Source organism: Schistocerca americana, chromosome 5 (genome assembly GCF_021461395.2).
Source record: "Schistocerca americana isolate TAMUIC-IGC-003095 chromosome 5, iqSchAmer2.1, whole genome shotgun sequence".
Classification (NCBI taxonomy): Eukaryota; Metazoa; Arthropoda; class Insecta; order Orthoptera; family Acrididae; genus Schistocerca; species Schistocerca americana.
The window spans coordinates 611,038,231-611,061,299 of NC_060123.1; positions in this window are offsets into that span (position 1 = coordinate 611,038,231).

Sequence of the window (23,069 nt, forward strand, 5' to 3'; positions counted from 1 at the left end):
GGGACTCACGACTAACATATCAGTGCGGCGAAATTTGCCATTCATGAGCTATGACAGCAGACGACCGACATCGCCTTCGACATAGCCTGCAACGCCTCTTCTGGGCTCGTGACTATATCGGTTGGACCCTAGACGACTGGAAAACCGTGGCCTGGTCAGGTGAGTCCCGACTGTAGTTTGTAAGAGCACATGGTACGGTTCGAGTATCGCGCAGGTCTTTCGAAGCCACGGATCCAAGCTGCCAACAAGGCATTGTGCAAGATGGTGATGGCTGTGGGCTGTGTTTACATGGAATGGTCTGAGTCCTTGGTCTAACTGGATCGATCATAGACTGGAAATTGTTACGTTCGGCTACTTCGAAACCATTTGCAGCCATCTGACTATGCACTATGCACCGGGCCTCAGCTGTTCGCGATTGGTTTGAAGATCATTAGGGACAGTTCGAGTGAATGATTTGGCCACTCAGCTCGCTCAACCTGAATCCCTTCGAACATTTGTGGGACGTAATGAGATTTTCACTCTGAAGCGGAGTGTGCGCTGATATGAAACTTCCTGGCAGATTAAAAATGTGTACCGGACCGAGACTCGAACTCGGGACCTTTGCCTTTCCCGGTCAAGTGCTCTACCAACTTTTTTTAAAAAAAAATCTCATTTTGTTCGTTTTTACTCGTTATATCTGCTCGGGGCGGACGTCGCAAGACAGCCGTTTCATTTCGTCGTTGATCCAATAACTCAGTTTTTTTTATTACAGAGGGCAGCGAACCCCCTGACAGAACACGCTGAGTTACCGTGCCGGCAAAGATTTTGTAGTCCAAAATGAGATTTTTACTCTGCAGCGGAGTATGCGCTGATATGAAACTTCCTGGCAGATTAAAACTGTGTGCCGGACCGAGACTCGAACTCGGGACCTTTGCCTTTCGCGGGCAAGTGCTCTAGCCACTGAGCTACCCAAGCACGACTCACTCCCCGTCCTCACATCTTTACTTCTACCAGTACCTCGTCTCCAACTTTCCAGATTTTACAGAAGCTCTCCTGCGAACCTTGCAGAACTAGCACTCCTGAAAGAATGGATATTGCGGAAACACGGCTTAGCCACAGTTTTAATCTGCCAGGAAGTTTCATATCAGCGCACACTCCGCTGCAGACTGAATATCCTTTCTGTCAGGAGTACTAGTTCTGCAAGGTTCGCAGGAGAGCTTCTGTAAAGTTTGGGAAGTAGGAGACGAGGTACTGGCAGGAGTAAAGCTGTGAGGTCGAGGCGTGAGTCTTGGTTGGGTAGCTCAGTTGGTAGAGCACTTGCCCGCGAAAGGCAAAGGTCCCGAATTCGAGTCTCGGTCAGGCAGTCAATTTTAATCTGCCAGGAAGTTTCATTTGTGGGACATAATCGAGAGGTCAGTTCGTGCACAAAGTCCTGTACCGGCAACACTTTCGCAATTATGGACGGCTATAGAGGCAGCATAGCTCAATATTCCTGCAGGGAACTTCCAACGACTTCCAACGAGTCCATGCCACATCGAGATGCTGCGCTTCGGCCGGCAAAAGGAGATCCGACACGAAATTAGGAGCGATCCCACGACTATTGTTACCTTAGTGCACACAGAGTATTTCGCGAACTCTTTTTGTTCCCCTGGTTAGACATTTCTTTTAAATTCATACAAAGGGTACACTCATCATATTTTAATAAATAAATTTTACCCCTTAGTCGTTTGACTGAATCATCTGATCAGTTGGGGTCGATCGTAAGCATTCCCGCCGGACAAGACAACGCGCTTGAGACTTTCATAGGAGCTATCGACAAATAGTCTTGATTCGTCTGCGTTATAAGAGGCTCAACACTAGTTCTTTCTGAATGCCTACGGCGTCATGCCAATAAATAAAGTGCTTTTCTTACATACATATCCTGTGTTCCCTTTTCCTTTCTCGAACACGAATGTAGACGGCTCTAAGAATATTATACGCTGCTGAAAACAATTGGGAGGACAATAATGTGATGTAGTGTACCATGCACGAAGACGTAGTCTGTGATTAAGAGATATACTGTTTCTCTTAGTATTCCGGGGTGTTTTAATAATGAGAACAATTCTTCACAACGCGTTTGAAAGCAGTGGCTTAGTGGCTGCAATCAGCATAATCGTGCTATGCCTAAGAATGAAATGGGCTAGCAATGTCTCACTCTGTCATCTAATAAGTAACGAGTGCGTCTCTATACTCTGTACGATTCATCAGTCAACATGAGGCATACGACTGAGGCAGAATATGTTTGGGCAGTGACATTACAGCAGGAAGGTTGGACTATTCGTGCAGTCTCTACGGAGCTTAATGTGGCTTCATTTGTTGTTGGGAGGTTTTGGAAACGATTTTGTGACACTGGTATACAAAAGAAAGCCAGGGCAAGGCAGAAAACGGAAAACATCGGCGAAAGACGACGGATGTGTGATTCATTGTTCTCTCCGGCGCACTGCGACTGCCCGGGACCTGCAAAATGCAGCAGCTGGTTGCAGTGTCAGCAATCAGACAACACGCAACAGACTCCCAGAGAGCGGTTTAAGACCGAGTAGGGCTCATCACGTTTCTCGATTAAGGTGGAACCACATCGTGACAGACGGAAATGCTGCTCAAATTCAGGATTTTTTTCTCCGTACTGGAATGTAGTAGACAAATGGGGTTTGCTGCAATCAATAACGAATAAAGCATACATTGAAGTTTTTGCTGGTATTTTTTACTGAAAAATATTCATATCTTGTGTAACTGGGATTCTTCCGAGGCAGTTCTGAAAGGAAGTAGATCGAGTAGATCGATGGTTGTCGCTGTAACTCCGGTTATGGTTATCTGAAACATGAAATTAACGTATTACCCTGATCCTTACAGATGTAATTTTAGTTTGTCGTAGAGATCTGCAAAACAATTTTTTTGAAGAAATTATAGATATTTTAAAAAATGCACATTTTTAGGCCCCCTTATAACACTACTGTCCGCTACTGCTATACCATAACCTCAAAGCTGGAAGCAGTTTACAAAGCAGAATTATTTTGTTAGAGTAATTGTGGTATAAAGCAACAGAGCAGTGTTACCCTCTGAGAGGAATTTTGTTATGTTGACCGTATTGTACCTAACGGAAGTGGCTTATAGGAAGTGAAAGTCAGAATTACGTAAACATTTAAACAGTAACAAATAATGTTTTACTTAGCTATACTTTTTAAAGAGTAAAGAAAACGGTCGCCAGCCTAATTAGGCAAGAGAATGATTAACATTCTTGTTTAAGAAATTAGGTATGAGTAACTATAACGTATAACACAACCTATATTTTACCACACGTGAGTGCAATGAACTCTGACACCTGCATATGTTAATGTTAAGGTTGGAACTATCAGCTAGAGCAGCACAAACTATTTCCATAAATATAACAAATAACGAAACACACTATTACTTTCAGTGCTTATTCAAACTGAATGGTCTTTATAACGTTATTATTATTATTCACTGCAGAATCATTAATTGGACATAGGTTCAGTATTATTGTTCAAACATTTTCCTAACTGACATAAAATTATGAATGTAGTTCACTGCAAAATTATGAACTGGTCACAGGTTAAATATCTCTCAACTAAATACTATTCTATTTAGAATGAAAGTTAAATAGAATTCACTAACAGCTTACTTCTCACTGTCTTTTGAATAAAGAAATTATGGTTTTCATAAATAGTGGTCTTCCCGTTACTTGTTACCTAGCATTAGCACAATAGACAAACTGTGGATCCCCTTATACTATTAATATGCACTTCCAATACGCAAGAGGGACAAACACTTAGCAATCATGAACGTATAATTTTCTACTATTGCAGTTTTCCACTTTTACTACAGTGAAACACAATGTTGACAAAATTGCAAGAAACTGACTTACCTTTTAAAATTTACTACAGGCAGCAATGTGATCATTTACTAAGGAAAACTTTATAAGCCTCAGTTTTATGAACTTTTAATCTTTAAAAGAAACAACAAATTGTCTTTATTACCACAGTCTTATACTTACAAGTAAATGATTAAATAGGTGACTTTGAAACTCCACAAAACTATAAGTTGAACTATTTCCATCACTGGGAGGCTTTCACAAAACTACATTTACTACCTCCCAGAATTTCATGAAATCCACAGTAAACCTGAATACTCTCTTATTACCAAAGATCAAACGACATCATTTAATGTTTTGAGGTTTTAATTTTTCCACGAACTGGGATACTCGGTAATCATAGTCCAAATGAAGAGGAACCTGAGAGGTGTTGTAATAGGGAAAAAATCAAGGTAGGTACATGAATTCAGTTATAAGTTACCTTATATTTTAGCACACTAACACATCCAATAAGCTGATCCTTCACTGTACATTATTATAGTACTCCTTTACAGTGATTGAGCAATGTGGTGGCAACTACATGTTGGTACGTGGATTTGCAGGCAGAATTGCTGGTCTCTGTTCCTTCTTGGTGGCGATGATGGATACCAATTCCAGAATCGTTCCAGCTATTCATCCATCCATCCGAGGCATTGGAAAGTGGCAGAAAAAGCCCCTCTCGGAACTAGCACAATATACAACTTTTACATGGCAGTGCAAAGTTTGGTAGCTCGTCCCCGACTGACCCTCAATTCCACCTTTTCTACCTAGGCCAACCACAATTTGCGCGCGCTACACAGTTCCGTTCCCGAGGGGAACCACTACACCTTTTATATACTAAACAACTAAAAACCCTAAGTGAGGATCAGCAGTTTACATAACAGCAACCAAACACATTAAATAAAACAGAACACTTGCACATATTGACATTTCTACAAAAAATTATTCACACAGAAATTACAATTATATATAGTAAGTTTTGTTCCCTCCAAATGGGGCAAAGAATTTAAATGACAGATATACTACATTGCATAGAATCAAATCATAACATCTAAAGTTTTTACAAAGAAAGCAGTATACAATTTTGTGTTATCGATTCAATCAAACAATATTTACAGAAACTCAACGATGTAACATTAAATAAAACAAAAGCAAAATAAATCCATACAGCATTAGAACTATGGTGTTACACCCTGTTTTTTGGCCGAAAAAATATTAAATATCAACATAAAAAAATAGGCTACGATGAACTAAAGAGAATTCAGTTTGCTTCAAGGGAGACCAAAAACCATTAGAATCGTATTAAAATTGTAGCGTTGGTGACGACAACATGCCGAAAAACGTGGTTTTGAGAAAAACGCGCTTGAAGTCTGACAAGTATTTATCATATAAAAAAGGAGACAAAGCTTCAAACTTACGGGATATATCAGTGCATGGTCCATAATAACTAGCGCCCTGGCTAGTGGATGGTCGCTTTCTCCTCCTTTGATCTGGTAAGCCCTCATTTTCGTCCTCAAAGCCCTTTTCGACGCTGAGCCATCGCCGCTGGCATCTGTATCTTAACAGAATTTGTGCGTTGCATCCCAGATTTTGATTTTAAGGGCATTTGCCACGTGCATTAATGCGGTATGGCCTGCAATGAATGTGGGATCCGTACCAGATAGGGTTGATAGAAGAGAGACAGAAGATCCAACGGAGAGCAGCGCGCTTCGTTACAGGATCATTTAGTAATCGCGAAAGCGTTACGGAGATGATAGATAAACTCCAGTGGAAGACTCTGCAGGAGAGACGCTCAGTAGCTCGGTACGGGCTTTTGTCAAAGTTTCGAGAACATACCTTCACCGAAGAGCCAAGCAGTATATTGCTCCCTCCTACGTATATCTCGCGAAGAGACCATGAGGATAAAATCAGAGAGATTAGAGCCCACACAGAGGCATACCGAGAATCTTTCTTTCCACGAACAATACGAGACTGTAATAGAAGGGAAAACCGACAGAGGTACTCAAAGTACCCTCCGCCACACACCGTCAGGTGGCTTGCGGAGTATGGATGTAGATGTAGATGTAGACACACGACCAAATTTTAAGCAATGTTGCCAGCTTAGGCTATTTTCGTTGCGTATCCCCAAATGAGACTATTAAAACTTGCGTTCACTTTTTGAGTAAAACCACCGAAACAACGCTCCAGAAAATCAGGTTTATTCAAAAACCTAAACCTCTCAGGGACGCAACGAAGGGAGCGTAAGAGCGAAACCGGTTTTCTATCGCCGAGGCGTGCCACGCACGCTCGGCTTCAAACGGTCATAGAATCGTTGCTTTTTGGAGTTGGCGCATTATATTTCGGGGAATAATTCTTCAAAGTATATATATTCTAATTCATAATCAAAGAAATATCGAATTTTTTCGACCGTCACCCTGTCGTTCCCCAATTCAGCCCACGAGAGACCGACTTCGATTTGCTGAGGAACATACGCACCGGCGACTGCGTCACTGGCGCATGTATTATACGCAGACGAGTCCCGCTTTCGTCCAACAGGGCGGACGGACATGTCCGTGTATATCGTCGTCGTTGTGAACGTTGTAATGAAGCAGTGTCCAGTAACCGGACAGATATGGCTGCTTGTCAGTCATGGTGTGGGGTGCCACCACAACTGATGGTCGATAGGATCTTCACACACTCAGACGCCGACTTAATGCTCAGAGGTGCATTATACCGGGTCATGTCATGTCGAGTGCAGTTGTAATGGGTCCCCAGCTTACCCTGCAGCAAAGCAATGAGAGAGCCCATTCAGCAGCAGCTAGTGCGGGAACGTTACCGGACCTCGCGACTCAAACATTAGACTGGTCTGCTCTGAGTCCTGATCTCAGTTCTATTGAGCATATCTGGGATGTGCTAGGGAGAGGCCCTGCTAAACCCGCAGTACAGGACAGGTAGTTTAAATTGTGGAAAGGGGCCAAAACAAGCGACTGGTAGTTACACTCGAACACGCAACTTTATTTATTTGACCAAACATTACAAGAGCCAAGAAAATTTAAAAAATAACACATAGCATTAATTTTGGGAACTTAATAACCGGCTGAATACGCCATACAATCTCATGCCTTAAGGGCAAGACCACTTTAATTTAAAACCGGCTGAAAGCCAATAACTTAAAACTCAAACCAAAATCAGAAATTTAAAAGGCTGAAGGCCTTATCTTGAATCAGTTCTTTCAAAAATGGTTCAAATGGCTCTGAGCACTGTGGGACTTAGCGTATGAGGTCATCAGTCCCCTAGAACTTAGAACTACTTAAACCTAACTAACCTAAGGACATCAAACACATCCACGCCCGAGGCAGGATTCGAACCTGCGACCGTAGCGGCCCCGCGGTTCAAGACTGTAGCGCCTAGAACCGCTCGGCCACCCTGGCCGGCCCAGTTCTTTCAATTACGCTGAAGGCCCAAACAATCTATTACCTTGAGAGCAAAACAACTTTAATTTAAAAATCGGGTGAAGGCCCATCACTTAAGACTCAAACCAAAATTAAATTTTTAAAGGCAGAAGGCCTTATCTTAAAATAGTTCTTTAATTAGGTTGAAGGCCCAAACAATCTGACACTTTAAGAGCGAAACAACTTTAATTCAAAATCGGCTGAAGGCCCATCACTTAAGACTTAACAGAATTAAATTTAAAAAAAGCCAATGGCCTTACTCAAAACAGTTCCTTAAATTAGGCTGAAGGCCCAAACAATTTAAGCCTTAAGGGCAAAACAAACTTAATTTAAAAATCGGCTAGAAGCCATACAAATACAAACAACAAGAACAAATAAGAAAAGGCAGTGCACCCAACGGCGCTCAGCAGTTTCCGAGGGTCGGCCTGGCATCCAAACACTAACGCTCGCTTAGTTGAGACAGGCAGTCAGGCCAACCATTCTCGATCCGACGACAACCCAACCGACAGACAGTAAACGGACCCACCGACAAGATAACTTCCGCTCCACCCGACCAGAATACAACAGGCAGTTCAATGGAACAACGTAGAAAGTACTGGCGTCCACAACCAATTATACATTGAGCTGTCAAACTACACACCGTGCTGGACAGCGACAACACGATAAGGAAAATACGCTGCCCGAATTTACGTCAACGGCCAGGGCAGGTAACCGGAACGTTAACGGCCACAAGGCAGAAGATCCCACTGGTGCACTTCAATTCAAAATAACCAAGTACAGTTAAACTCTACCGACGGGTGGCTAGAATTTGCCAACTAGAAAACACACGTTGTTGCTCACGGGAATGTCCCAACAGCCGACAACGAAATCCAAACGACACAATATGAACAGTCGTGACTTGCTGGGAGATTAAGTCAAAACTCAACTTTCGTGTCCAGGATCGGTGAGCCACAGACCTCGTAGCACGAACACCACCATACACTCCTACCGGGCGTGGACGCCGCCAGCGGCCCCCGGCCAAACTACGCGCCACGGAGATTTCCTCGCTGCTCCACGCCAACCGACCAACTGCCCAGGCCCGAAAACGGTAACGGAACCAAATATACGTCGACCGATGAGCCGACCAACCGAACGACCAACTAACGGTCGTCCCGCTCCAATCTCCCTCCGTCGGGCAGTTCATGTGAGTCGCCAGCGGTCGGCGAGCACTGGCTGTCTGCGCCTCACCAGCGCTCCGTTCCCGACTTCACTGCTGCTGCGTCCCGACTGCACTGCTGGTCCAACTGACTGTCAGACACACAACAACCCGGAAATACTATCGGTCGCTCCAGAGATGGTACGACAGTGCACTTATCGATACGCGCTGCTGCTGCCGCTCACGGACAACTAAGGCAGGAAGTTAGTGAAGCCAGAACATAAGAATAAGAAAACGAGGCCGCAGTATCGTAATAGAAGATGACAAACAATAAATGGGATATACGCGAGCCGTGTACGGCTCAGCTGAACACACAACTTCGGGCCTGTCCTGTAGCATCTCAGAATCTTGAACAACTTGCCAAAAGCCCTTATTGAAGAGCAGGCCGGGGTGGCCGAGCGGTTCTAGGAACTACAGTCTGGAACCGCGCGACCGCTACAGTCGCAGGTTCGAATCCTGCCTCGGGCATGGATATGTGTGATGTCCTTAAGTTAGTTAGGTTTAAGTAGTTCTAAGTTCTAGGGGACTGATGACCTTAGAAGTTAAGTCCCACAGTGTTCAGAGCCAATTGAACCTTATGGAAGAGTGGGAAAGATTTCCACAAGAAAATGTTCCAGACTTGTCAGAAGCATGTCTCGAAGATGTGAAGCAGTAATGCGGCAACATGTAGGGCCTACCAGATATGTTTCTTTTTTGTGCCCTTTGTGATTTAGGAGAATCAGTTTCCAGTCTCGCTCACAATACTACGTTGAATTTCTGGCCATAGCACCAACTTGTGTAACGAGAAGAGAACATAATGATATCATTTTCCCGAACAGAAGTCTGTTTCACTCCAAACAGTCCTGAAAAAATAATGTGGGTTTTTGAAATGTTTTCCCTCTAATTATTTTGAGCACTGTATTTCGTCTTTGCTGACATGATACTTATCTACAATCAGTTACTTTGCTTCAGGTAGGTACCACAGACGAACAAAATTTCTGAAGTGATTTATTCAGTGTACTGGTAAACCACCATGTCTTGTAAGCTTGTCAGTTTTTGTCAGCGTCATATGTAACTACGGTTCGTTCCTTGCAGCTACCGTTTGAAAATGGCACAGTAGCCGAAATTCGGAGGCAGTGAAATACAAACAACGCCGATAGCGGAAATATTATCATTTCCGTTATTTCTGTCCGGAAAAGTTACACAGACGTGACAAACAGAAAAGGCAACTACTAAAACGTACATCTAAAGGAAAATGATACATAAAAAAACCTTGAAAAGATGTATTGCATTTGAATTTTGCTCTATTTAGCATAACAAATTGACTCTATTGACGGTATTTCATGTCTGCAGGGTGAATGCAAATGCCAGTGGTACAGACTTGAACACTAATTGGTAGGAGCAGCTGTTTCGATAAGGGTCTAAAGACTGTGTACCACTTCAGACTGATATTCACTTGTTTCCGGTAGCTGCCAGTATTAACTTTAGAAATTGTATGCAAAGAGTATCTTCACCTTTCCAAATCCAGTTGCATTTCTGTAATCTTTAACTGCCCACGTTGCATCTGCTTTTGTTTACAAGTACAAAGATGGATTGTATGTAACGTAGTCTGCTAACTAAAGCTGACTTTATGATTCGCATTTCCTTGCGTCAGAGTAATTTCCAACGGTTTCAATACGGTTTGGCTGCCCATAGCTTAGATAGATGATAGAAATATTTAATTTTATTCAAACTGTATTCTGAAAAACTTTTGGTAGCAGCATTAGCTGCTCGTAGGTCCTTCATTACTGGATCCTACACAACCGGTTTCGCAGTGATTTAACTGCATCCTCGTGTGTATACGTACAACTAACTTGAGATTGGTTCCTTAAAAATACACGGTCTGCCAACATTCGGATTGCGCTCAACTCGGTTGTTACGTGGGCTGGCCTTCCTGTTGCAGGCATAGTTACGTCTCCAGTGTGGCTTTCGCGGGAAGTTCCAGATTTCTCATCACTGGTCCACACCTGCTGCTTGCACTGCCCATGTACACTGCCTGCGCCTGCTACCCATTGGAATTTTTGATGTTTAGCCTTGTAATCTCCAATTTATGCGTTTTAGCTTTCAGTGATTGATACCAAACATGAGAACATGCCAGGAAAGTAGATTATTCTGGCTGTACTAGCATTTTACTGTTGTGGTGGCATCTGAGCATCGGTAAGCATCAGCACCTGTTCAGCCTCAGTGTGAGGTTCCGGTAGATGTGGTAGAGGTGGGGCAATATAATGTAGCAATTCGCCCTGTATACAGTATATATATAGGGTCACAACTACTGAACTATACGAAAAAAGTAAATTATTTACAAAGTACCGCGTGCACACACTTTATTCAGCATGTAAACGTCAGCTACAGATGTTCAGATTTATGTTATGACATGTTCGATATGCCTGCCATCATTGGCGATGATGTGGCGCAGACGAATAGCGGAAATCTGCGTGAACCGCTGAAGTGTCGGAACACCGATGCTGCCGATGACATCCTGAATGGCGTTTTCAGCGCACAATAGTTTTTGGGTAATTGCTGTTCATCTTGTCTTTAATATAGCCCTACGAAAATGAGTCTCATGTGTACGGATACGGAAAATAGGGCGGTCAATCGAGGACCTTGCCAGTGGCCTCTGGGTACCTCAGAGCGAGAATGCGGTCCCCAAAGTGCTCCTCCAGGACATCAAACACTCTCCTGCTTTGATGAGCTCGAGCTTCATCTTGCATGAACCACATCCTGTCTAAATCAGGGTCACTTTGGATAACGGGGGCGAAATCGTCTTCCAAAATAATGTACCGTTCGGTAGTCACCGACACAGAAACCCTGCGGCAATATCATATGAAGTGGAAAGGGCTGATACCAATACAAACGTTCTGATGGACCATCTTTCTAGCCCAGCAAAGTGATAATTTTCAACAAGAGAAACTAATGAGTGAACATTCTCTATTGAGCCGACATGGGTGGCCGAGCGGTTCTAGGAGCTATAGTCTGGAACCGTGCAACCGCTACGGTCGTAGGTTAGAATCCTGTCTCGGGCATGGGCGTGTGTGATGTCCTTAGGCTATTTAGGTTTGAGTAGTTCTAAGTTCTAGGGGACTGATGACCTCAGAAGTTAAGTCCCATAGTGCTCAGAACCATTCTCTATTGACAGAGAAACGTATCTTAGAAGCTAATCAGGAACTTTAATTTTGCTCTGCCTAACCCCTTTCACAGGGAGCAGAGGACTGAATTATAGGCAACATACATTGAATACGCACGTCGCAGAGTGCACACGCCCTGTCCCCTTCTCAAGGGCACACCTACAAATAAGTGGCGTCGAGCTGAATCGCTCCAGGCAAACGTGGGGATGGTTCCTTTGAAAAGGTCACGGCCGATTCCCTTCCCAATCCTTTCATAAGTCTAGCCTTTGCTCCGTCACTAATCACCTCGCTGTCGACGGAACGTTAAATTCTAATATTCCCTCCTTCCTCATTTCCAACAAAAGGTGTTCCTCATGACGATATCTATCACCCCTAGACGTTTGATGCAAGGACTTTGATCTACGCACCTTTTCAACATCGGATAAGCCGAGTCTTTCAGAAGTGCTGGATTAGTTGTGGAGGGCCAATACCTTGGCCTGCCCGTTCTCCTGATCTTAAATCTGTGAATTTTTTGCTTTGGAGACATGTAAAGACTTTGGTGTATGCGATTCGCATAAAGATGTGGATACGCTGCGGGAAAGTATGTTCATTGCCTGCAACACAGTCCGGCAACAACCAGAAGTGTTCCAACGAGTGCGTGATTCTATGAGAAATAGGATAGAAGGCTGGATTGCAATGGGTGGCAGTCGCATCGAGTACTTCTTGTGAAGGGTACTGCAGAGACATGGTGATCATTTACAGTAGTAGTAGTAGTAGACCATAACTGCGAAGATACGAGCTTTTTTTGACGTCGGTCTTGTGACTGGTTTGATGCGGCCTGCCACGAATTCGTCTCTTGTGCTAAACTCTTCACCTCAGAGTACGTCCTCAATTATTTGCTGGATGTGTTGCAATCTCTGTCTTTCTCCACAGTTTTTGCCCTCTATAGTCCCTCTAGTACCAAGAAAGTGATTCCCTGGTGTCTTAACAGATGTCCTATTATCCTACCCTTTCTCCTTCTCAGTGTTTTCCAGATATTCCTCTCCTCTCCGATTCTGCGTATAACCTCCTCATTCCTTACCTTACCAGGCCATCTAATTTACAACATTCGTCTGTAGCATCACATCTCAAATTCTTAGGTTCTCTTTTGTTCCGGTTTTCCCATAGTCCATGTTTCACTACAATACAATACTGTGCTCCAAACGTACATTCTCAGAAATTTCTTCCTCAAATTAAGGGCTATGTTTGATATTAGTAGACTACCCTCGGCCAGGAATGCCCTTTTTGCCAGTGCTGGTAAGCTATTGATGTCCTCCTTGCTCCGTTGGTCATCGGTTATTTTGCTACCTAGGTAGCAGAATTTCTTAACTACATCTACTTCGTGACCATCAATCCTGATGTTTAGTTTCTCGCTGTTCTCATTTCTGCTACTTCTCATTACTTTCGTCTTTCTTCAATTTACTCTCAATCCGCATTCTGTACACATGACACTGTTCATTCCATTCAGCAGATCGTGTAATTCTTCATCAGTTTCACTGAGGACAGCAGTGTCATCAGCGAATCGTATCATTGATATCCCTGTAGTGGTACCCCTATTTTTCTCAGAATTTCGAACATCTTGCACCATTTTACATTGTCGCATGCTTTTTACAGGCCGACAAATCCTACGACCGTGTCTTCATTTTTCTTTAGTCTTTACCCATTGTCAACCGCAACGTCAGAATTTCCTCTCTGGCGCCTGTACCCTTTCTAAAGCCAAACTGAATGTCATCTAACACGTCCTCAACTTTCTTTTCCATTCTTCTGTATATATTATTGTCAGCGACTTTGAATGCATTACCTGTTAAGCTGATTGTGCGATTATTCTCGCACTTATCAGCTCTTGCAGTATTCGGAATATTGTGTACGAGGTTCACAACCAATGTTTATAGGGAGCTTTTCTTCCCTTGTTGCGTACTACATCCTCTGTAAATATTGGAATCTTTTTCCGGACACTGTGTACGTGGAAAACTACACTCCTGGAAATTGAAATAAGAACACCGTGAATTCATTGTCCCAGGAAGGGGAAACTTTATTGACACATTCCTGGGGTCAGATACATCACATGATCACACTGACAGAACCACAGGCACATAGACACAGGCCACAGAGCATGCACAATGTCGGCACTAGTACAGTGTATATCTACCTTTCGCAGCAATGCAGGCTGCTATTCTCCCATGGAGACGATCGTAGAGATGCTGGATGTAGTCCTGTGGAACGGCTTGCCATGCCATTTCCACCTGGCGCCTCAGTTGGACCAGCGTTCGTGCTGGACGTGCAGACCGCGTGAGACGACGCTTCATCCAGTCCCAAACATGCTCAATGGGGGACACATCCGGAGATCTTGCTGGCCAGGGTAGTTGACTTACACCTTCTAGAGCACGTTGGGTGGCACGGGATACATGCGGACGTGCATTGTCCTGTTGGAACAGCAAGTTCTCTTGCCGGTCTAGGAATGGTAGAACGATGGGTTCGATGACGGTTTGGATGTACCGTGCACTATTCAGTGTCCCCTCGACGATCACCAGTGGTGTACGGCCAGTGTAGGAGATCGCTCCCCACACCATGATGCCAGGTGTTGGCCCCGTGTGCCTTGGTCGTATGCAGTCCTGATTGTGGCGCTCACCTGCACGGCGCCAAACACGCATACGACCATCATTGGCACCAAGGCAGAAGCGACTCTCATCGCTGAAGACGACACGTCTCCATTCGTCCCTCCGTTCACGCCTGTCGCGACACCACTGGAGGCGGGCTGCACGATGTTGGGGCGTGAGCGGAAGACGGCCTAACGGTGTGCGGGACCGTAGCCCAGCTTCATGGAGACGGTTGCGAATGGTCCTCGCCGATACCCCAGGAGCAACAGTGTCCCTAATTTGCTGGGAAGTGGCGGTGCGGTCCCCTACGGCACTGCGTAGGATCCTACGGTCTTGGCGTGCATCCGTGCGTCGCTGCGGTCCGGTCCCAGGTCGACGGGCACGTGCACCTTCCGCCGAACCTGGCGACAACATCGATGTACTGTGGAGACCTCACGCCCCACGTGTTGAGCAATTCGGCGGTACGTCCACCCGGCCTCCCGCATGCCCACTATACGCCCTCGCTCAAAGTCCGTCAACTGCACATACGGTTCACGTCCACGCTGTCGCGGCATGCTACCAGTGTTAAAGACTGCGATGGAGCTCCGTATGCCACGGCAAACTGGCTGACACTGACGGCGGCGGTGCACAAATGCTGCGCAGCTAGCGCCATTCGACGGCCAACACCGCGGTTCCTGGTGTGTCCGCTGTGCCGTGCGTGTGATCATTGCTTGTACAGCCCTCTCGCAGTGTCCGGAGCAAGTATGGTGGGTCTGACACACCGGTGTCAATGTGTTCTTTTTTCCATTTCCAGGAGTGTATTAGTAGCTGGTTTAGTGGGAGATAAAAGCATGGAAGCAGATGTATTACAATCTGAATACAATGACTGATCATTCTTACATCCGGATCGTATACTACGTTATTTGCCGGAAGAATACCTCTCTTAAAATTCTGGAAGAGTCTCGTAATAGAGCCGCGTTTTGGTTTCTTGAGCCACCTAATACCTTGTGACGCCTATCGACTAGACTTCAGGAGCTTGCGTGTCAATGTCGCTGCTGGTTTATTGAAGCAACTTCCCAGCTGGCGGCACGAGGGTGGAAGCAGGCCGTCACAGGCCATCCCGACAGAGAAACGTCTCCTGCACAGTAAGGGAGTCACGGTCATTAGTCAACAACGCTAATCGATAGACCATATTGCGTTTCTCAAAATAATTTAAAAAGAACTAACATTATCGGGAGCTATTCGCCAGCCATCTTTCGTATACCTGTGATTTTTGGCCTTGTCCCACAGTATATGCACGAGAGGACTTGAAAAAGCTACTCATGATTATCTCAGGCCAAGTAATTTTTACTGAATGATTCTCTACACTTTAAAGAGACACAGACACGTGACACTATTTTTCAACGTAGTCACCAAGTCGTTGTAAATAACGGTTAGGACGTTTTGTGGCTGTTCTACCATTTGTTCAATTCCTCAACGATAGAAATCCTCTCCTTCATAGCGACGCATTCGAGAAACGCTGTGTGAACGTTGGAAAATCTCTTTCCCCCTCCGAATGTTCTTTCGGCTTGCCGAAAAGATGGAAATCGCATCGTGCAATGATGCAAGATCTGGACTTCTGGTCAGCATTAGGTCTGTTGATGAGATAACGATATGTCGATAACTTTTAAAAAGGCCGATATACATCGTAGGTGATTTCTTCATGGGTATATCGATATGTAAGACAGAAAATGCAATATCGAGTGCCAATACTTTTATTCCACGTTATATTCATTTCGTAGTTTTCGGTAAATGTTTGACATTGTTTTTTGAACTTGTAGGAGAGCATAATTTTACTTTCACTGTATGAAGGAGTCTTACTAATTTTTGACCTTTCATCACGTGCCGTCTTTCTCAGTCTAAATGACGAGATTGGTCTTTGCGGTGGGCGGACACGTTTGAAGCGAAATGCTGACGTAATCGGTGCTCGGTGCTACCAACAGAAACTGCAACGTTTAAAATTCACCACGCAATTTTGACTAGGTCGCCGGCGTCTGCAGAAATGAGAAAACAGGGAAGTCGACATGAAGTGTTCCGGACAAACCCGGTACGTCAAGAAACCGAAAAACGGACCCATCGGACATCTTTTATCGTGCCATTTACCTGTTAGAAAAGTGGCCATCACCAAGCATGAACGTGCACCGTTTTCCTTTCAGTTCTTGCTCTAAGTGAGATAAACAGGTTGCCAGCTTGCTGATGAACAGGATATCTAATAATAAATCAGTACTTAAATATACATCTGAAAAAAAGTTTTTCATCACCACGCTTCCCAGAACTCCTGAAGATAGACGTTGAGTGTGGATATTGTATCACACAGTTCCTTTGACTGTTCAGAGATGTCGCTAAACCCGCCCATAGATGTAAGCAACCATGCATGAGCAGCGCCTATTTGACGGAGGAGGTCCGACAGCCGATCAGTTCCAGTCATTCCACCAGGAAGGAGGTACACGGCTCGTGTTGTCTGTAGCTCAACCATGCCTAGATGGTCAATACCGCGGTTTTTATCGCTTCCGCATTGTTACTTTGTGCCAGGAATGGATCTCAACAAGTGTCCAGGCGTCTCGGAGTGAACCAAAGCGTTGATGTTCGGTCTTCAAGGAGATAGAGAGAGAGAGAGAGAGAGAGAGAGAGAGAGAGAGAGAGAGAGAACGAGAGAGAGACAGAAACTGTCGATGACATGCCTCGCTCTGCTCCCAAGGGCTACAACTGCAGCGAATGACCGCTACCTACGGGTTATGTATGGCTCGGAGGAAGCCTGACAGTGTCGCATATGCCTTCAACCAGACAATCGTCGGAGACGTGTTTGGAGGCAACCCCGTCAGGCTGAACGTCTTAAACGACATCGCTCGACTAAAGTGGCCAGCATGTTTTCCAGTCATGAGCCCTATAGGACATGCCTGTGATGGACTGAAAAGAGCTGTTTATGGACGACGTGACCCACCAACCACTCTGAGGGATCTACGCCGAATCGCCGTTGAGGAGTGGGACAGTCTGGGCCATCAGTGCCTTGATGAACTTGTGGATAGTATGCCACAACGAATACAGGCATGCATCAATGCAAGAGGACGTGCTACTGGGTATTAGGTTTACTGGTGTGTACAGCAATCTGGACCACCGCCTCTGAAGGTCTCGCTATATGGTGGTACAACATGCAATGTGTGGTTTTCACGAGCAATAAAAAGGGCGGAATTGATGCTTATGTTGATCACTAATCGAATCTTCTGTACAGGTTCCGGAACTCTCGGAACCGAGTTGATGCAAAACCTTTTTTGATGTGTATATATAGCTCTAAAATCGGCAGTATATTTACTAGGTGCAGCTAATATTTTTATAGATCGGTACCTCTATATCTTTACCGGCGATATATCGATACATCGATACAAAAATGGCGGATAATGATATTCTTTTATATATCGATGCATCGGATACCTGATATTTATCCTAGCCAGCATCAGATCGTCTGTGCGCACTTAAACTGTTCGCACCATTGCAGTACGACTGGACGCGACTTTGCATTTGGACCACATACCGCTAGTATTTCACTGTGAATTTGTGTACAATTTAAACGTTATATCCACAAGAATTGTATACTGGCTCGCTTACTTCAGGTTTGGAGTACGTATCTATTCGCACACTCCGAGGTGCCTTTTATCCGCACCGCAGCAGACCCGTGTCTGCGGTAAAGCTGGAACATGTATTCTCTTCAGGCAACGTGCCTCTCTTTTTACAAAATGGTTTAGCATGGGGCGATACATGTAGTTTACTTTCTGAAGTCTGTACGTATTTATAGGCGTTTGGTGAATATAACATATAGCCAGCACGTTAGTACGTAAGTGGTACATGTGTAAGTACATATGCAGAACACAATAGCTGATAACAGGCTGTAGTAAGATAGCATGGAAACAGGGAAAACATGCAGTTTTCTCAGAAGAAGGTAGAGAGCAGACAATTACAGCAATCTTTTCTCTAGTGATATTGAGACATTTTCTTCTAGTTACAAGACGGCTATCAGAAGTTAAGATTAAGCAACGCTTAAATATACCTCTGCCGCCCGACAAAGTTCTGTGTGGGAAAGGACAGTGCTCCAATAAAAAAACCAGTGAACTTGGACAATGAAACTTTGTGGAAACATTTGTTAGGACAAGGGAAATAACGAATAAACCATCGAAACAAATACATTTTAATTGACATTGCCACATGTCCGCCCCCGGTAGCTGAGTGGTCACCGCAACAGAATGTCAATCCTAAGGGCCCGGGTTCGATTCCTTGGCCGGGTCGTAGATTTTGCTCCGCTCAGGAAATGGGTGTTGTGTTGTCCTAATCATTATCATTTCATCCCCATCGACGCGCAAGTAGCCGAAGTGGCGTCATTTCAAAAGACTTGCACCTGGCGAACGGTCTACCTGACGGGAGGCCCTAGTCCCATGACATTTATTTATTGCCACATGAGAAGGTAACATTTGTTAATTGCTTACCATGTTTTCGTTCCAGGTTACAAACGTTGCTCAGTGTGACTACTATCTGCATCCACGACGGCCTGGAACCGCAATAGAGACTGCTCTAGTGCTACCCGACACAGGTGGGGCATTGGCTACCTCTCTCGCTATGCTGATCTACAACCTCCAACGTGTGTTAGTGTTCTATTACATAAACCCTGTGCTTCAGCTAACCCTATGGCCAAAAATCACACGGATTAAAGTTAGGGTTGTTTATAAAATATCAGTGTATCGATGTGTCTTCAAAAAGGTATCGATGTAAGTGCTGCCGTGTTAACCGCGATATATCGATGTCGAAGGGCGGTATTGAATGCCGAAATTTTATTTCTTTGCAATTTTCGGTGAATATTTGAGGTTCTTCTTTTGAAATTGTAGTAGAGCACAATCTTACTTTCACTGTGTGAAGTGTGAAGGAGTCTTACTACTTTTGGAGCATTCACCATGTCCAATCTTTCACTTTGACTGTGTGAAGATAGTACGAGTATAAGTGGACCAATACAAGAAGAAATCGGACTACACTGGCGGGGCGGAGGGGGAGGGGGTGCGTGGGTGGGTGGTTCACGGGGTAAATGGAACAACAAATTACCGACGTGCAGAAATGGCACACCAATGGCGTTAAAAAACAATTCTTAACCCAACCAGTGTGCTTTTTCTTCACACTGGAATTGTTCAAAAACACTTGCTGAAAATGATGAACAAATATCTAAATGACAAAACAGATGTTTTCGGTGGGCGGAGACATGTGTGGAGGAAAGCTGACGTATTCGGCACTCGGCGCTACCAATAGAAACTACAATGTTTAACTTCATCACGCAATTTTCACACTGCAACTCCTAGTTCGCTGGCGTTTGCAGAAATAAAAAGGAAAAATAAAAACAGGAAAGTCGTCATGAAGTGTTCCGGACAAACCTGATACGTCACTAAAGCGAAAAACGGACCCATCGGACACTTTTTATTGTGCCACGCACGTGCAGCTACCATTGTTAGGCAAAGTGGTTATCAGGAACCGTGGACGTGCATCGTTTTCCTTTCAATTCTTGCTCTAAGGGGGATAAGCAGGCAGTTGATGTACAGAATATCTAATAATAAATCAGTACTTAAATATACAACTCTAAAACTGGCAGTATATGTACAATGTGCAGCCGATATTTTTATAGGCCGTTCTTCTGTATTTTAACGTCGATATTTCGATACTTTTTTCCGTTATATCTGTGGTCGATGATGATACTTTCTTACTTATCAATGTATCGGCTACCCGATATTTTTAAAAACATCCACAGTCCTAGTTCAAATTTGCTGATCTAGGCAGTTTGCAACAAGCGGTCAATGATTCGGTTTTCTCCAAATGTGTTACGGAGAAACAGAATCACCTCACGAGCAGTGTGAGGTGGAGCTCCATCGTGTGTCGAAACACCTTTAGGTTTAAATAGTTCTGCGTCTAGGGGACTGATGACCTTAATTGTTAAGCGTCATAGTGCTCAGAGCCATTTGAACCATTATTCGAAACAGCTGAGTCCACAGCACCTCTCTCCCGCAGAGCAGCAATGACATGTCGGCAGAGCAGATCACAGAAACGTGTGCCGTTCACGATGCTTGTTCTTGGTTCTCGGGGCCAGAGTTCTTCAAAGAAAAACGGACTGATCACAAACTGTGCCGTGAAACATCACTAAAAGTGACGCTTTCGCTGTGAAGGGGAACTTCATGAACGTTCGTCATCTCACAATGTTCCGAGGCACGTATCGTCAACTTCTGTCCTTGCAAGAAAGGCATGAGGAAAGTCTGTACGAATGTCTACGTCATGCGGCAAAACGTGGTGAGTAACGTGAAGTTTAACAAGTTTGTTTGTGTGGCCATCCTCCGCAACAAGCATATAAATACTGGTTTTGTAAATAAAACTGCCTTTTCCTGCTGCTAGTTACTTTATTTATCCCATACGCGTTTCGCCTTCTCCTGTTCTAAGGCATCATCAGTGGGGTCTATAAAGATACAGTTTTGTTAGTTATAGATTATCAAACAGTTCACTTCGCGATTTTTTATAAAGAAGGTAATTACTTACGATTTGCTGATCTGCTTTTCCTCACATCTGGTCTGGAGGTCGCACTACCACTTTTATCACTGCCATATAATCATATCGTTGTGTTCTGGCCTTCCACACACTGTTCACCATGTTTCTCACTATTTTTTGTGGTGGACTACTGTTCTTTTGTCACTCGATACAACTATTTAGTCGTACACTGTTTTTCACAACGTAAATATTGCGACTCTATTACGTGTTTCATCTTCTTTGGTATGTTTACCTATTTGTTGCCAACCTAACGAAGTATATGTTCGAGACTAACTTCTGTTTATGATGTTTGTACTCTGTGTGTGTATGAGTGAGAGAGAGAGGGGTATAGAGCCGACGAAGTTCTAATTCCGATGTTGGGCTTGTCTGACGCCATAGGAATGACGTCACAAACCACCAGAATAAAAGAAGCAGCCCCACCAAAGTTGATGAATAGTTGTGACAGTCGATGTCAGCGGGTGCTACAAATGTACACATTATCGAGATGTCGGTGTATTGTTTTTGCTTAGTTGAAGGTGGCAACACTGATGGTATGGGACAGTTCAGTGCATCACATTTGTGTTGTTGTTTACACATAGAAGACAAATAAACGAACATACCGCAGTGTTTATTTGTTACGGAGATAGTGAAAAATACCTCAGGTATCAAATGAACTCATGGACCTGCAACACTGAAGGAAGATACAACCGGCCAACATAAGTTTATCCACACTAGTTGTGCATTTGGGATACTACATTATTAATGGGGACTCGCATTAAATCCATTTGAAATATACATAGGTAGATCTCAGCTGCTATTCTGCTCACCATCTACCTCATCATCATTTATCTCTTTTGGGTCACCATTCTTCTGATTTGTTTGATGCAGCTCGTCATGAGTTCCTTGTTCTTCATTTTAGAATAGCATTTGTACACGACATCCTCAATTATCTGTTGGATATATTCCAATCACTGTCTTACCCTATAAGTTTTACACTCTACAGTTCCCTGTAATATCATGGATACTACTTCCTGATGCCTACCATCTTGCCAGTGTTTTCCACATATTAATTTGCTAGCCGTTTTTCCGGAGGACCTCTTCAGTTCACATTTTAATATCCATCGTCCTTTTACTCCACCACATCTCAAACGTTTCGATTTTTTTCTTTTCGATTTTACCAATGTCCTATGTTTGATAATAGAAGACTTGTTTTATCGCGGGATGCCCTCTTTGCCTGCTCTAGATTGATTTTTATGTTCTCCTTTCTTCGTGCGGTATGTGCTATTTTACTTCCAATCTAGCAGAATTCCTTCACTTCTTGTGCTTCGTGGTCTCCTATGTTGACGATATGTTCATTGTTAATCTCATTTCTGCTACTCCTCATTACTTTCATCTTTATCTGGTCATTCCATTCACCAGGTTCTGCACTTCTTCCTTGCCTCACTGAGGATAGTAATGCCATCCGTGAATCTTATCACTGATATCTTTTCATCCTCAATTTTAATTCCACTGTTGAACCAGTCTTTTTTTCCGTCATTGCTTCTTCGATGAACACGTGAAACAATAGGGGAGAACGACTGTATCAATGTCTTACACCCTTCTTAAACCGAGCGCTTGCACTTTATCGAACGTTTCTTACAGGTCAACAAATCCTATGAAAGTGTCTTAATTTTTCTTAAGTCTTGTTTATATGATCAAGCACAACGTCAGAACTGCCTCTCTGCTCCCTTTATGTTTCGTAAACCTAAACATCCTGAATTTCCTTCCGTATATTCCTCTTGTTAGCAACCTGGACACATGAGATGTTAGGCTGACTGTGGGACGGTTCTCGCACTTATCTGCTCTTGCTATCTTCATTAGTATGCAGATGATATTTTTCCGAAAGTTTGATGCTACATTTCCATTCTCATAGATTCTACACGTCAACATGAATAGTCATTTGCCTTATGGTTTCACAAATTGCGAAGGAATGTTATCTGTCACGTCTGCCTTAATTGAAAGCGAGTCTTCTTAGCTCTGTCAAACTGACTCTAATGCTAGATCCTCTATGTAATCCAAATTAACTCCCATTTCTTCGTCTATCTGGTTGCCAGACAGTTCTCATCAATATTCTCTTCAATATTCTCTCTATTCTCCTTCGATATTCTCTTTCCACCTATCAGTTCTCTGCTCTTGGCTTAACAGTGAAATTCCTCACGCGCTTTTAATATTTGCACTTTTTCTTTTAATTTTTTCCGATAG